The sequence below is a fragment of the Diadema antillarum genome, unplaced genomic scaffold (genome assembly GCF_040938485.1).
Source record: "Diadema antillarum isolate AM-2024a unplaced genomic scaffold, OU_Dant_1.0 seq00001125_RagTag, whole genome shotgun sequence".
In the NCBI taxonomy this organism is placed as follows: Eukaryota; Metazoa; Echinodermata; class Echinoidea; order Diadematoida; family Diadematidae; genus Diadema; species Diadema antillarum.
This window is the reverse complement of record NW_027271939.1, coordinates 318631-336090: the sequence shown is the minus strand read 5'-3', so window position 1 is coordinate 336090 and position 17460 is coordinate 318631. Positions and strand designations below refer to the sequence as shown.

At 38.9% G+C, this 17460-nt stretch overlaps 1 protein-coding gene across 1 annotated transcript in view; it reads right to left on the bottom strand.

Moving 5' to 3' along the window:
- The window catches only part of LOC139743964 (uncharacterized), a 97745-nt gene extending 85043 nt beyond the window's left edge, over positions 1-12702 (bottom strand). Inside the window, exon 1 of the mRNA XM_071654429.1 lies at positions 12449-12702. The gene's annotated coding sequence lies outside the window, so the exon portion shown is untranslated. The remainder of the gene's footprint in view (positions 1-12448) is intronic.
- Positions 12703-17460: the final 4758 nt, after the last annotated feature.

Genomic DNA, 17460 nt, shown 5'->3' with positions numbered 1-17460 from the left:
TTGAACAGACGATATGTGATAATGGTTTTGACGTTGGCGGGAAACGCGATGGAGGGCCAGATTTATCGCTGTCACAATTTGCGCTGCCTCATTTACCACGTCCTTGTAAGGTAAATATCCAGATTAATAGCATTTCACGATAGCAAGTCGGCTTGTGATTATGTTTAAAATGGATGTATACTAGAATTATATATGTCCTCATTGAGTACTCATGCCTTCCGCACTGGGTTGGATATGTATCTATGAGAGATTGGGTTCCTGTTCTTTCAAGATTACTTGAATCGCTTGATCAACGTTGATAATCAGCATAAAAAGATCTTGTAAATCAATACTTATACAGATAAATTGTTATGAACAGCACAACGCCGATACCCAGATAAGATTCGACTATATATGCACGCATGTTTTAATTACGTATAGTAAAATGAATTCTATGCTTCAAAATATAATTTTCAGTACATCATAAACAATTATGATATCCTAGATGAATGTTGTGGCACGTACAATGACGTATATGACAGACTGTTATGAATTAGTATCTTCGATTTCATGAGAGATATCACTTCACTGATGACACTAGTCCTGATTGTAAGGTCATCGTACAATGTGTGTTAAGTACTAGGTTATCCTTTCAGATTTATCGATAGCATCTATATGGCTAGCTCTACAATGAATATAATAGTAGGATATAATTATAGATTATATAGGCTATGATGTTTTGATCAGTCTGGTCTATAAACGGACTGTTTATGCTTATTCTGATTATGGGCCAAACCTGCGGAGAGAACGGTTACATGATTCATTCGAGTTGTTTCTTCTCACAAATGTGAATTGACAGTCTATAGATGCTTTAACCCTTCACTTCCACGGAAACATTTGTTTGCCCTATTGGCAGCAGGGCTCGACATTTGCGGTGCCCCGATGGCCGGGAACCACTAAAAATTGTTGGCGGGCCACCAATTAATTTCCAGAAAGCCGATCTCTTGGTGGTGCGATCAGCCAGCTGGAATTAACAATGAATTCTTATATTCCCTTTTATTTTGGGCAACTATATACATTTTTTTTTTTTTGGGGGGGGGGGCAGCAAAATTTTAATTTCAAAGATTTGAGTGGCCTGAATGGGCCACCTGAGAAAACAAAAAGTTAGTGTCAAGCCTTGTCTTATAGGCAAAAGCATTTCTTACTCACTGATATAGTCCCTAGAAGGGGATTGGAGCAATATTGGTCCCACATGTAGCTTGCTTACAAGCAATCACTGCTTCCGCGTCGGAAAGTAAAACAAAATCATAGTTCACTTAACAACTTTGAAAAGCTTCTTCATAAAACTGTGCTTCCCTTTGCCAAGGTGACGGATGTGTTTATCTTTGGTGAAAATCTGAAACAAGATAATGCTTGGTGTTACCATCTTTATTCTATTAGTGTTACTATTTCATTGTCCTTATTATCAACATTATTCTCATTGTTATCATTACGTGAATGTAACCAATCAACCGGAAAACACCATACCAGTTTTCTTGTAGGGGCAAGAATATTGCAGAATTGCAGATTGCAGAAGAGGCGAGAATTGCAACAATATTTTTTGACCTGATAACGGGCATTCCCGAGCACATATTTTGAAAACCATGAAGCAATGTATAATTTATATAACTGCAGTGAATTACCCTTGTTTCTCACTGTCGACTGTGCAATTAGAAGCTAAACAAATTACGTTAAAAAGCACGATATCTGATTCCTTATAGTACAAAACGGTAGTCCAATATATTCGTTTGTATATCATGGCAACATTCGATTTTTGTTTTTGTGTTTCAATTTAACATTTCCCCATCCTTGGTTACTGATTCAGTGTATTTTTTACTTCACAACACATCATACCTGGAGGCAAATCAAAGGAGTACACTATTGATAGATCGTATAAATATCTAATGGTCTAAAAACAACATGAGGTCCACGTTTTCACGCAAGCACGCTTAATTTAACATATAGATGATAACGGACTGCGGCAGCACGGACAGTATACTGTACATGAAAATGTCACGATATGCTGCGTTAGCATTTGAGCGCAATCCAGAGCTATGCTTGGAAGAAAAAAAAATTGGCGGAGAGGCAACATGCTGATGCCTTGCATTAATTCACCTGCAAAATCGATTGGTACACTGGAGTGGCTGTATCGCTAAAAGGCTGCCCCAATTATTCGACACTGATGTTCGCTTTCTACAATTTGTTGAATGTTTGCCAGTTCGTCAGAGCATCATATTTGTTGTGGAGAAGAAAAAAAAAACACAAGAAAGAAGTTTATGCCAGCTCCACAGTCCCCAAGTATTCGCAATTTAGCTTTGACCTTTCAATAATGCAGTTGAAATGTCGAGAAGGGTCTCGGGCAGAGCGCAGATGTAATACTCGCATGAAACACAATGCGTGGGGCTAAATCTATTGTAATATACATGTACATGCAAATAATGATAACTGCTGGCGAAATGCGTGTACATGTTGTTATATGCGGAGTGCCATTTGATTGGATGTTAGGCCAGTCTTGCGCTACGTCAGTGCGTAGAAAGGGATACTATACATGATTCCTATATTCTTTTTTTGAACGCGTAAATGAATTAAAGTTAACCTAATAACGCCGCTTTCCTGTTACTTATTGACCTCACATGGCTAGCGGGTTCATGAGCAAGCTGATCCACTTCAAAAGAAAAGGTTTCATCAGATACAGAGAGAGAGAGAAAAAAGAACACCAGCAATGTATTACGCACAACAGCAACAACGCGCACGTCTCCCTCTCTCTCTCTCACCCTCTCTCTGTCTCTCTCTATCCGAGTGTGCTTGTGGACGCAGGTCTTTTTTTTCACCCGATAAAGATGCAGCGTCGAACAATAACTGAGTTTTGCGTCATTTGCTCGGCACTTGGCCAAGAAGGCAGGATGTTACAACGGTTAACCCAGGGAGGTAGGCAGATCGATGCATGTGACTGGGTATGAGTTTATCATAATGCACAAAACATTTTCCTCATTTTTCTTTTTTTTTTTGCATGAAATCGTGGCGTAGTAGAGAAAAAAAAATGATAATAATGCTTTATTGCAGTATACACTCCAATAAAGAGAAAAGTATCATAAAACTATACATGAAACCGTTTACGAGATATTTATTTTTTGAGTGTAATTGATCAAAGAGCAACTTTAATACTTTCGTTCCAGATTATTATTACTGGGCACTTTTGTACAACTTCAACCCATTGTTATGCAATGCATTTCACGCAAGCAAACAACATAATGACGTATTATCGTAAACGTCAAAAGTCATAACCATGATGTCAGATCTCTAAAGTTTGACATATTCTACCAAGACGTATTATAAACGCATGCCCTTCTAGATGTATAATGCATACTCAACATTCGAAAACATTATGTTGCTTTCATGATAACGCAAGGTCATAAACTGATTCCTCTTACGGTACCTTTTTAAACGACGTTTGACGTTTCATCTGGTTCAGTAGGTCATTTTTCATTGTTTCCCACGCAAGTAGCCCTTGTACCCAGTCGATGTTTCGGCCTATCTTCGCCATTTCGCTCGCTCTCCGAGGTAATCTTCTTTGCTTAAAGTCCCCTCACTAAACATCAAAACCACGAGAATATTAAGTGTACCCTTACTGTCAATGTGAGCGTGTTAAAAAATAATAAATCAGTGACAATTTAAGGTAAGTGTAGAATTTCCACAAAATCCTTCTAAAAGTGTGTTTTTGGTATCACTGTGTGTCATTCTTCATCAGCCTTACATACGGTGACTTAAAATGCCTCAGAAACTAGTATCGACATTTCATATAGAAATGGACTTTTGCTGTTGTTTTTTCTTAATTTCTCTCGTTGCTGGAAGGCCAATGAAGTTGGGTTTTTTTTTTCGTGTGTGTGTGTGTGTGCGTGTGTGTATTTTAAAGCACATTGATGCTAACAACAGCGTCTACAAGAGAAATATCTTGCAAGTTGGAAAGGTTTCGCAAACATCCACCGCTTCCTTTAAGGCGCGATCCATTTCACCGAGATGGCCGGCCGGCTGGCCCCGACTTATGAATTTGTTTATGCTTCGGCCGGCTGCAAGAGCGAGATATACATTTTAGATTGAAAGGGACGAGCAGGATACAACTCGCAAAGGTCACTACACGCATTTAACCAGGAAAGGAAAAAAACAACAACAAAGGAAATGCTGTAAACAAGTTTTCATATATGGCCTATAATGGACAGATACTATACAACTGAAGAAGCGGTAATTTGAAACTTGTTCATACGAAATGGCGTGCATGTATTTTCAAAATATGTGTATATAAATTGTGCTGGCTTAGGGATCTAACCCACATTTCAGTTTTTCATTCATTTTTTTTTAATACAGGCCTACAATGACTTCAGACAGACCAAAATATTGGCGTGTTATTGACTTTCGCAGTGAATAACATTCTGCTAAGACAGTTGATTCTGTCTTTCCTAAATAAGTTGTCCATGCTCACCTCAGATAATAATGATAATAATAATAATAAAAAAGATTGAAACAAAGAGGGTTGACACTGGTTTAAGAAGGAATGTTTGATAGATGTTAAGGGTGAGCTGAGGTGGTTATGCAACATTGTTTCTTTACATTAAATCATATGTTTTTTCTTCGCACTTCTTTACAGACTAAGCATAATCTTTGTGTGTGGTGTTTTGTTGTAAACTCTTTGGATTCAATGAAGTACTCGTATTTCGTCTGAGATGCCCTGTTGTAAACAGCTTATCATCTCATTTTTTCTACAATGCATACATGAAGTTTAAGTAAAAATGCACATTCAAAACACGCCACTTGTCTGACAGTAACTGAAACCAGCAGGCACAATTCATGGAATGTCTCAAATTTCCAACCCACTGTCTATCAGATCTTTGAAAAGACGTCACACACACACACACACACACACGCACACACACACCAAGGCCACAATTTCTTACCATCTCTCTTCACCTTCTTTTCGCTGCTTCTCACTTTCAGCTTCGACACACTTGAGAATTCACTTACACCGTCAGTATAAAGATCAGCGGTCAGTATGGTGTTGATCCCTCACACCGTGAGCGCGGTGAGCCAATGTTAACGCCCTGGCGTGCCATCGATGGTGAAATTTGATGAAGGGAAGGGAGCTCCTATAGAAGTTACGGCTTTAAAGCGTCGTTTATCGTAAATCTCCTTTTCCATTCGCCTTTCCCGCCATTATTTTTCGTCTTACCCAAGAAGCGCCTTCGCTTTTCCCTCGATATTCCCGATCTCGTCATGAGACTTTGCTTCCCACATTTTCATGCTATAGGTAATGTTCATCTATTCGCATTTAACAACTAGAGATCTTTTTTTTGAATAAAAATAGCAATATATCATTATCATTAAGAAATTTTAAACTCTTCAGGTGTTGTTGTTGTTGTTATTCCTGCTGATCCTACTATTGTTGTTTTGTCTATACGATAGAAAGGAGTCTTTACCCGGAATACACAAATACAGATGCACAGTATGATTATCTATATACGATGCCATGAGAACGGCATCTGCCTTGGCTAGAAACTATACAAAACACGCCACTCCACACAAGAAATAGCTCGGGGGAAGAAGGGTCGAAGCGCAAACATTTTGCTGGCCTTGAAATTATGATATTTATTCAATAACGGTAGAAGAGTAAGAGGTGGCTGGGGAGTAAAGGGGTGGGGTGGGGCTGTAACGTTGACAATGAAGTAGACCCGCTGGCCCAAGTTACCTAATAATGGAGAATCAAATCAAGTTACCACTACAGAATGACAAAGGTCGAGGGGGAAAAATGAGAGAGAAAGAAAATCAATTATGTGCTAACCGCTAGTTCGGCAAGGTCGTAAACACATTGACGATGTTGGGGGAAAAAACCCAGAAAATCAAATTGCAAGGTGTTCAGAATGCTTAATAAGCCGAACGCGCTCAATGTATTAAGCACTCCCAGTATAATATACACAAGCGCGCGTGCACACACACACATACACACACACACACACACACACACACACACACACACACACATATCCCTCCACGCACATGCACGTGATTCTCAACAGGGCTTTTCGTTAAGATTATTCTTTGTGTAAGTATAAACCACACAATACTGTAAAAAAAAAACCTGTAAAAAAATACAAAATTTAATAAGTGTCTATCGAGACAGAAACAAAACATACGAGACAAAATTGTTCTATAGGTAAATGACAAAATTGTGCTTTATTGGCAATTAAAAAATACTGATACACTATAACAATTCAAATGTTTTGACTCGCAAATTGCCATGGACTATGTCTGAAAAATCACAATAGGCTGGTTTAAATAGAAAATAGGAAGTCTAAGTATTACGGACGCAAATCGCGGCTACAAATCAATTTACATCAAAATGAAATTGTGGTGACTTCCACCAGAGTGGCTGACCCCTCTTTAGAGTGATTCCATAAAAAGAATTTTGTCCGCGTGCTTTCATAAAAGATCCTCTCGTAGTGTCGTATACGTCATCACACCTTGCGGATATTTCTCCGCCCTTCTAGCCGGATACGAGATTGTCTGTGACAATGTCTGTATGTGCTTGCGTGCATCTGTGCGTATAAAGAAGGAAGCTCCGAGAACACGGCAGCGTCTATACTGTTCCGATACCGTCACACAGCAACGCGACATGGAATTATTGATTGATTTCATGCTCTCCCCCAGAGGAAAAACTGATATATCACACGATACCGGTTGTCGAGGGAATTTCGGTAACTGATGCTATTCCCTTTGCTCTGCTTGTTCAACGCTTCTTTCTTCTTTCTCTCTCTCTCTCTCTCTCTCTCTCTCTTTCTTTTGCTGTATTGTCTCTGTTTCCAGTCTAACCTATACCTTGCCTTATGTCTTGACACATCAACCGTGTGGAGGTAAATACTCTTTATAATATCAATCAATACGATGAGTGTCAAACCGTGCACTGAATAATCTTTGCGCATAAAGTTGCCCGAAGAAAATGGCGTATGGTAATGAGGAAACAAAATACTATAGTAAACGGTTTCACAACACACTGGATGTTCGCAGCTAGAAAGGTATGGCGGTAGGGATCCCAGTCTGCCTTCTCAAAATGTGGTTTTCAAGGTCTATTTCGCCTAACAAGGAATGCAAGTCTTTCTCGCTATTCTTATATACACCAATTACAGCATGTTGTATAGAGGAAACTGTTATTGCTTCGTAATGAATGACATCACAGTGTTAATAACACAATGTACCTTAGTGCAGATTAGATTACATATTGGAATCAATTGAGAGAAGATAATGAACACCAGATCAAACCTTGGTTATTGTTTTAATCACCCATAAAGGTGCAGAGTTTCCCACGATTCATGACAGGTATAATGTCGTATTCGGACTTGATAAATTAAAGGGATCGTATAGTTTTGGTTGAGATCTAACTTCAGGTTTCCAACAATTTTTGGTGAGATAATGAGAAACCTCTTATAAAATGTGAAAGGGCGTGTAATTCAAAAAGGAATTCAACGTTTATTTGATGAAAATCGGTTTTGAAATGGCCGAGATAACCAAAACAGGGCGATCCTAATAAAAGATGGGACCTACCTTTTATTACGATCGCTTTGTTTTACTTTGTCTTTGGGTGTCTCAGCCATTCCAAAACCGTTTTTCATCTGATAAACTTTGGATTTTTCTTAAAATGGTATGTTCTGTGCAACTTCATAAATGGTTTCTTGGTATCTTGCAAAAAGTTAAAAGCCCAATCCTCATCTCCACCAATACTATATACCATCCCTTTAATGTTCGTCAAGAAACGATGTCAAAATTATCATCATTTTGATATTGTTATGATAAACATAATGTATGTTGATGCATTGATTAAAGTTTATCACGGAGTCGTCCGCTATTATTACAATATGATCGAGCAGGCGATCAATCTGTTTTGACAACATTATTATTGAAATCACAGCGCTGCTTGATCGATTACATCGGAAGTAACCATATTAGATGATGTTGATCGAACATATAATTTGCTGCAGGTGTTAGTCGAGCCTGTCTATGTCACAGATCGGTTGTCGTATCACTTCTTACAATAACACCGAGTTTGCCGACTGGATATTGAGTGCAATCTTGGAATTTGAATTATTGACGACATGCATTTTATTCATATGTATAGCAAAAAGTCGATTCCTTATAATGAATACGGTATTAATGTAATGGTCAACGTGTGATCCTTCTTGATTTTTTTATCCTTCAAAATAATGACTAAAGTCATACCGTTAAGCATTCTTTAAGGAGAAGGGGGAAATAGGTGATTGCCTCAAAACGGTAGATAGTTCAGAAGAAAATTTATACCAATATGATATAAGTTGCCAATGTCACCACCGCATCGATTGTTTTGTTGTTATTTTATCGTTATTCTCCGTTAATTTCTTTTGTCATTGTTATCATGTTCGTTATCAATAAAAACCCACTGCTCCTGAAGCCCGATGGATCAATTTGTAAATCACTAGTATTATAATCATCAACATTATTCTCTTATACCAATCAAAACAATCCATTGCATACAATACATGCTATTTCTTAGGGGAGAGCATGTTCCATCTTCTTCTCTGCTGCGTAAATTAATGTGCATATTAATGTTATCGAGGCAAACGTTCGCATATTGTAGTAGTAAATAAGCAACACACGCGTTTTGCAATTAATGCAATATACTAAAATTCATCTAATTCATAGATTATTTAACGCGGAACCTACAATGAAAATGATATTGCCTGGACTGTGTGGTCTTCCTTTCAATCAGTTCTCTATTATAAAAAGACAGATGTAAGCAAAATGCATTTTCCCTGCTCTCTCTCTCTCTCTCTCTCTCTCTCAAAGCAGACGCATATATTGCATGTGTACACACCCACACAAACACACGCGCACACACACACACAATATAATATAATATAATATGATATAATATATATATATACATATATTATATATATAATTATAATCATATATTATGTAAGTGATATACATACGCACATCTACATGTACATTGTACTTGAAAGTGATTCCCTGTGTGTGGCCAATTTCCAAGATACTCTAATTAAACTGTCTTCCGTGTTTAGTTCCTTAAATTGTTCTCAACTGTCACATTTTTTTGACACACCCGAAAGGGTAATCACGTGCAAACCCAACTCATATTCGAGGACACACAGACGCCACATGGTATACATGATCGGAGGTCTACACCAATAAAAGATAGCGAACTCCATGACACCTTGATATGATTACGTAAAGACGTAAAGATAGAGGAGTTCGTGTGTCTGGGAGGGAAACCTGTCTATAATGTTTCACGAGGTTATTATGTTCCTTATGTTCTCCGGCTCACACCCACGAGCTCACAGCTATTCTATATTTTAATCTAATAGACATGGTCTAAAGGCATTTAGTAAAGTTCGGAGGATCGCGTATGTATAGGCCACAAAATCATAATTTTAACTACTCATCCTGCCTCTGACCTGTAATATACAAAATAACAAAATGTGAATAATATACAAATTCACGAATTTTACTAACATTCTTCATTGGAAATACAGTCACGAATCCAGATGAACCTTGAAACCCTAGATTTATTTCTTTTTGATCTTATTCTTACGCAGAATCTCTATACGATATTAGTAATGGCAGTATTTAAAATAAGGTATATACAAAAGTAAAACACCATAGTACATGTATAACTATGTCATGTACCACAGGTACGAAATTTTTGGTTCACGGTGTGTTACATAGTGCAGAGTGATAAGCAGTGCAGCTCTTATTAGATCATACTTATATTTCAACGCTCCGAGCCTAACTTGATTAGTGACGAAATGAAATTTAATGTTCCGGAGGTTCACCCTTTCTCACACACCTACAAAATTGGAGGGTAAGTGAGCGAACTTTTATGGGGACTGCTAAAATAATGTCCTTATGGTCTATGTCTATGGTTATGGGTTTAAGCAAAGGGTCTTAAGACGATGGGTGATAATAATCCGAGGCAGATTCTGCGTGGTACGATCTGCATAATACAGCTATATAGATGCAAAAACATCCCCCACCCATTTAAAGTGTTGTAATAAGCAATGTTTTTTGTTTTCCACGAAACTCATTATTAGCAGTAACATCATCTAATATTGCTACCAATATTTCTATTTTGTACTATTCCTGTCGCTAGTTATAAGTTGCTACAGCTATCTTAACATTATCATTGTTATCGCTATTTATCTGGCGGCTTTAATGAATATAGGAAAAGAAATCGAAAGTAAAAGTAATGGTGAATATCCTGTATTCAGTGGTCTTGCTAATTCATGATCCCTTGATGTTTTATTTTTATGTAGAAAAGAGCACACGCCTTCAGGTCCCATAATTTGGGTGGGGTATAGGAAAATGGAGGTGAAAATGACGGAGAGAAAGGGTACGGATGAGTGAGGTAGAGGCAGACGATCTTCATAGGTATTTTCGTGAGCCTTATATAAGGTAAACGCGATAGTTCCACATCTTCTGAAGATCGTGGATATTAATCAATTATAGATGAATCATTTGCTATACAACGTGAACGACCAAATGGTCAATGAAAGAAAGTTAAGGGGCAGTAGAGGGTTCAAAAAGGGTAATGATATAATGAACTTAATTTCAGTGCATTCTTCGTACAGGGCTAATCGAACCGTGACGCCATCAACCCTATTCGTTAATACATGAAAAGATCAAATTGGACTAAGACCATGACCTATACACAAGGGACATCTGTAGTTAGCTCACCGTCTGGCAGGCTCTGTTAAATCAAATTTACGCGCTCTAGTTGCGTCATTGCTAACTGGATCGAAAAAAGAATGGTGCACGCAGCTCTTTCAAGCAGAGTCCCGGCCGCAATACGTTAAGACGAATCAAAGGTACCGAACAAACCAACGTGAGGTAGTATGGTGATACAGCTCCCAGTCAAAGTTACTCAGCTAACCTATCTGGGTGCAAATTCGGTTCATTACTGAGGGAAATCATTATTCGGGTATCCTTCTTCTCTTGGAGTTTCCTGGTTTTTATAGAACGTCGGAAACACCTGCTTTCATCCGGAGTTCTCGTAGAACACTGGAGTAGGCCTACAGGGGATAATGTGCTCTTGAGTTTCAAGCACTAAGATTCGACTATACATTAAGTGCAAGTCCATTGGCCCCCGTGACTGCATCCTTCCACGGGACAAATCTTTCTAGTCAGGTTGTGAGAAAAAGAAAGATTGAATTCTGGCAACTCTTTCGGTGTTGATGATTGGAGGCTACATTGCGCGGGGTACAAAAGTTGGTTACTTTTCATATTTTTATAGCGGGAGCTATAATGTACACAAACCTCCAGCACACGCACATGATATACAACAACAAAATTCAATACAGCTATATACAATGTTCATAAAGCCATAGTCTCATGTTTACTCTTCTGTCACACACACACACACACACACACACACACACACACACGCACACAAAGATACAGTATGGAGAGGCGGGGTTGGTAAGCCCCGTGCACGACCCTCTTATCGCTGTTTTCCATTAGCCGCACCAACAAGGTGATCGCTCATTTTTCAGCTCATACCGTCACACCATCAACTCCCTAACCTTAAAGGCACTATACACCCTTCCGCGGCAATTCTCTTCACATAAATGTTTCATCCAAATAGAGGCAAACAGTAATTGCAGTTGTCATGATAACAGGTGAACAGGAACCAATCCTCATTAACTCTCTGTTTTTGCTTTGTATAGTTGCCATATTTACTAACAATATTAATGTAGAAAGACACGATGAAGAAAAGCACACTGACACCCAGCGAATTCAGTTGCGTCGATATAGCATAATCTATCCATCTTTCTTTTCTGCCATCAATCCTATAGTCGAGTTTCAAAAATGATTGCAACGTGAATGTTCGTCGATAACACTTCACAAATTTGCCAGAAAGGAGGAAAAGCTTTCGTTGTAGAGACAAAATTGCAGACCATATTTTTTCAAAGAGTTTAGTTGTTATACCATCTTATACTACAAGATTCTGAAAGGTCGCAGTTTCCGAGCTCCTTGGCGATGCATATTCATTTTTTTTTCCATCTTTAAATGGCTCTTTCCCTGTTAATATTGAGATGGGTTTATCAATACCTATTCGTCATCTCCTTCCAATGTAGTGTCATGTTCGTATTCTTACCCCTTTCTGTGCCAGAGACTTTGAACAGTGTGTACAACAGAAGGGGTTTTTCTGTAACAATCGGCACTCAAAATCACGCAAAGGGTTAGAATACTGCTTATGGATATCCAAAGGCAAGTTTCTCACTGCTGATAAACCACATGCCCGCATTTATCAAAATCTCCATCACGAATCCAGTTCGCCCGTTTGCTGAGAAGCCATAAAAATGAAAAAAAAAATTACAAGATAAATGCTTACCTGCTTTCGCTTGCTTTGCTGAATCTGTCCTTTTACGCACGAAGACGGTTTCGCCCCCGAGGCTCGGGCATGAAAAGTCTGAAAGTACGATCCAATCCGCGTTACTCTCCGCGATATTGCACCGAGTATTCGAGCGTTGCTCCGATGTCGTTTTCTCGATGTTCTTTTTCTCGACGGGGAGACAGGATGAGACAAGTAACTCTTGCCAACACGGCCACGATGGAGCGATCACTCACTACGTGCGATCTCGAAGATAGTGGTAATACTGCCAGCAGGTTTGAGATATCATTGCCAAGCATACGGCATGATGTCCGCGCTCAAGTGTGCACGACCATAATGCTGCGCACGCACGTGCGCCGAAGCTCAACACTCATTTTGTGTAGACCGAGAAACGCGCTACTTCTTCAAGACTGCCAGACCTTCGCATATCCCGGGATATATCTGTATTTATATTCTTCTACAAGGATATATTTTGTTGCTGTTGTTGCACTGCACCATGGACTTTGTGGTTTGCATACCTTCCACAGATGGTGTTTTCTCATATGATATCCATTGATAGCATGCAGTCTTAATACGGGCGTTACCCATGACATGCTTACAATGGCTTGCAAATTGAGGTCAATATCAAATTCTGTTTAAAAGGGTCAGACATGGTACTCCGAGCGCACCTGTATCATCCATATTATCTACAATCGTGTTCATGTGAGTCCTCCGTTGTTATTTCAAACAAATTGTCACACAATAATTGTTCATTGAAGTGAGTTTCTGTATGGGAGGGGGTCGCGGGAGGGGGTTGTATCTGCAAAAGGTACAGAGATTCATGAATTCATGCTCCTCTAATTTCTGATCATCGGTCGTGTCTCCAATAACTTGGATGATATCCATGCACGTTGATACTTCCCGCTAAACCACTCTTTGTCCCTGAAGCTGCTCTTGTGCAAACTTGTCCTCGACGTCTTTTCAACTGATTCTTTTTTTCTTTTCTTCACCTTCACCTGCACCATCATGCTTTTAAAACACGACAAGACCTTATACCTATATGGGAAGTTATTTATAGGCCTCCGCTGTCCTCTGGGTGAAAGATGCTTAAACTCGTCTCGACATGTTATGAGGGGGCTTTAGATTTTCATGACGCAGATGTTTAGAGGGGGGGAGGTATACGTATTCATATATAACTGTTTGGTTTTGCTACAGAAAATTCAAGACCTCTTTATTGCGATATTTATCAATGATACAAAAATTTGTCACCTAACTATTCCCGCTATGATTATGATAGATATCATGATTATGTACTATCACCTTTTTCATAGTCATTATTAGTGCTTATGGTAGAGGGTTTTTTTTTTTTTTATTCATATGTAACTTTTTGGTTTGGTTGCAGAATATAACATAATAATATAATAATAATAGAAATTATATAAGAATAATATAAGAATTGACAACGCGTCTGCATAGATCAAAGTTTCTGTTTCTTTCTCAAATTGGTAGTTACATATGGGCAAAATTTCCTTTCCTATGGTGTGTAAAGTTAATGTGTTTTTAAAAAATGTCATTTAATTTTCCTCCAATGTGAGATATGCCTCAAAATTCAAAGATGTCAATTCACAGTAGTACTGGTGAAAAGATGGTAAATTCTGCAGGAAAATCCTCCGTAGACTTGATGTACTAACTCTATGACCGAGAAGAAAATGGCAAGCAGTGCGCTGAAAATGAAACCAGTGGACGTCAACAAATTGGGAAAGCCGAATTTCAGCACTGGAAGGATTCCTCCATCCAAAATCTAGTGCATGCTAGCGCCCTCACCGGTGAAGAGCATCGCAATCCCGACACCCAACTTGGTCCGTTTTGCCAATTATTTTGATAGGCAGTAATGCCCGTAACACAGCGAATTTCGTAGTACGTGCGAGTCGCAGGTAATGGAGTACTTGGCTTTGGCAAACTAATGTTTCTGAAATAAAAATTGTGCAAGCAGTAGAATTGTGTTTGAATTCGTTTTCAGTTTAATGAAAATTTGATAAGCATTTATGCTGACTTTTTCAAGAAATGATACAATAAATAAAATACTATCAAAAGAAACAACAAAAAATACACAAACAAAAACACAATAGTATGTCTGCTGTGATTAGCCCTTTTTTCAGTTATCTCAAATTACACCTAGGTCGTTCAAAAATCCTTTGCATCTCTATGAAAAAAAAAATCAAAAAATCACTGCCAAGCTGTCCAAAAAGACATCACACAAATCAACTGGGTTCCTTCCGTCATCACTGTAACAACTTCACAACATAAATTCAACCAAGTAGGTACTAGACGAGGCTAGTAACTCCTCGTTTCAATAAAGTACATAAACCTAATTTGAATTTACACATTTTACTTTTCTGAGCCCTTTTTTTTAAATAAATCATTTCCGTCTGTTACCACATTAGGTAAATTGATCCATTTTCTAGATGCAAGGAGTTCGAAATTGATGGCATATACCGAGTAATACATTAGATGTCCACTGATCACTTTCCTTGTCATTTGTTACATTTTCATGTTGTCCAACACTCGAGGACCTGCTGCAGACAAACTTTTATGTACAATTTTAGATAAAGCTTGGCAATTAATTTAGAAAGACGATAATCATATGGTTTCAGAGAATGCATTTTAGTCAAGGCCCAGTCAATTTATTCAGCTCTTGCTGTCCGTACTTGTCACATTGAAATACATTGCATATTGTGGTAATTTCATATCCAAAGACGATCCACATCGTCTAGGCTCGCAAGTGTGAATGTCTGACTGAAAAAAGGAAAAATGCATTATCATAGATTTCCAGGATACAACCGGCAGATGACGAGTATTTACGCCTCAGAGCTGGCCTCGCCTTCATTGATAGAGGCATCCAGGGGATTGTTTCTTTAATTGCAACCATTTTTTTTTCTTAGATTTTTCATAAACTTTATTTTGAATGATTACACGACTTGTCTTTTCTTTCTTCCGCGAGTTTTTGTTGCCTGTAGATTGTGTGTAGATCGAAGTTTGGCTGGCGGCTTTAGTTGAATACATAGATTGCAGTGACTGAGGCAGCAACACCAAGCAGCTGTCCAAAGGCCAACGGGAGAGGGCGCACGCCATCGTCGCTTGGGGGAGCCGTGGGCGTGACGTAATCCATGGTCAAGTCCCAGTTCATTCGCGGGTCCCAGTTGTTAATTCGCGGCACCCCGTACATCAGGCTTATGTGGAAGTGGTTGCTAAGGTCCAGCGGCAGCCACTCGTTGCTGCAATAATGGCATTTCAGCCCCGGGCCTGGAGGCGTGTCGGCGCCGTAGGGCCAGATGTACGTGAAACAGCTCGCTTTGTTCGGGTCATTCATGTCGCTATACATTGCGTCGTAGCACTCGTCCTAAGACAGAATTTGTACACACACAAAATCAGACAAGCTCTCCTAATCAATTCTGATCTATCGGAGCCAAATATGACATTAATACACGAAGAACTTTTCATTTTGGAAGTTTGTGGTGTTGACCATGTACCAATACATTTATCAATTGTACGCATTCATTTGTATAATATGGTAGATTTTGAGTGAGTCATGTGCTTTTTATTTACATTATCGTCACTTCTGTCGAGATGCCCATTATGCTGCTTTCCGGTCTGAAATCATCATCATTTTCTTGTCAATCTCCCCCCACAACCATTTTTGCACAAGGCATGGGTGCCCATATCTACTCAAATTTACAACCGTTTACGAGCTACTTCACTTATTATGGTGTGTCGTTATCCGCATTACAATCGAGCGTGTTTTCTTTTTGTTTGTTTGTTTGTTTGTTTGTAGCCGGGATAGACAACGGGCAAGCAATACGAATATCATTGGTGAATTATGTTGACGAAATGAGGATACATGGAAATATATATCTGCACCTTCGAATCTTACCATTTTAAAGAATGAACACAGGGTTGCTGCTCACACATTTCGACTGCGCTTGGTGGGATTGTTTGCAGTTATGGATCACAAAACAATAATTGATAGTTCTGCTAGTAAATAAGTTCGATTATGTTTGTAGTCTAATGACATCCTCACCAGGTCCATGCATCCCTTGCGAATCATAAAGCCGTCACCCTCCGGATTCATCTGGATCGTCGTGTAGCAAGTATCACGAGCGTTTGGGCAATAAACGGCCGTTCCATTCTCAGATTCCTGGTTTGGGGGGGGGGGGGTGGGGGTGGGGGGGGGGTTAAGATGAAGATGAAACAAACTCTTTAAAGCCTGAAACATAGCCAAAATTGTTATTAAACATGCCTTCGACTGCACACTCTTGCAGCTGCGATAAGTTAATGTTGGAGGCGCAGGAGTTACTGAATACTAGTATTATTTGAAGAATTACTCTCCATGACTGCACATAAGTCGTGTCTGTTGATTTGTTTACTTATTCGGCAGTAATTACCATGCGAGTCATTTGTTATGATGTATCCAAATCCGTGCACAAACACATGCCAACATGCGGGCGAGGGGATATCCTTCACTTCTTTTTGCAGAAGTCAAATGCATAATCAATGAATATATGGAATAAGTAGAGAGAAGGAACATTATTTGTTATAGAAATCGAGTTCTAGTAACCTACATGTAGATCAAATAATTTTCTCGAATATATTCATAATGTATGCGCAAGAAGTTTGCATGCGTGCAGTTTCTCGAAACAGAAATAGGCATGAACAGGGCGCAAATACAGTCATTTCAACCCGACATGTGTGTCTGATGGCTGCTGAAAACATGACGTGAATTGATATATTGGAAAGTTTATATGGGACCAAAGACATTTTATCTCTTTGTCTGAAACCATCTTCTTAGTCAAGCTGTGCTTAGGAAGATGGTTGTTAAGGGCAGCTCTCGTTAACAGTGCGTGCATTATACATTACTGAAAGGGTATATGTCATGGTGGAAGATACTACATATGTAGTAGTAGGTTGGTCCGCTGTTTATCTTTTATTCATTAGTTCGTTTATTTACATACAGATCTTTTTCAATTCACAAGAAA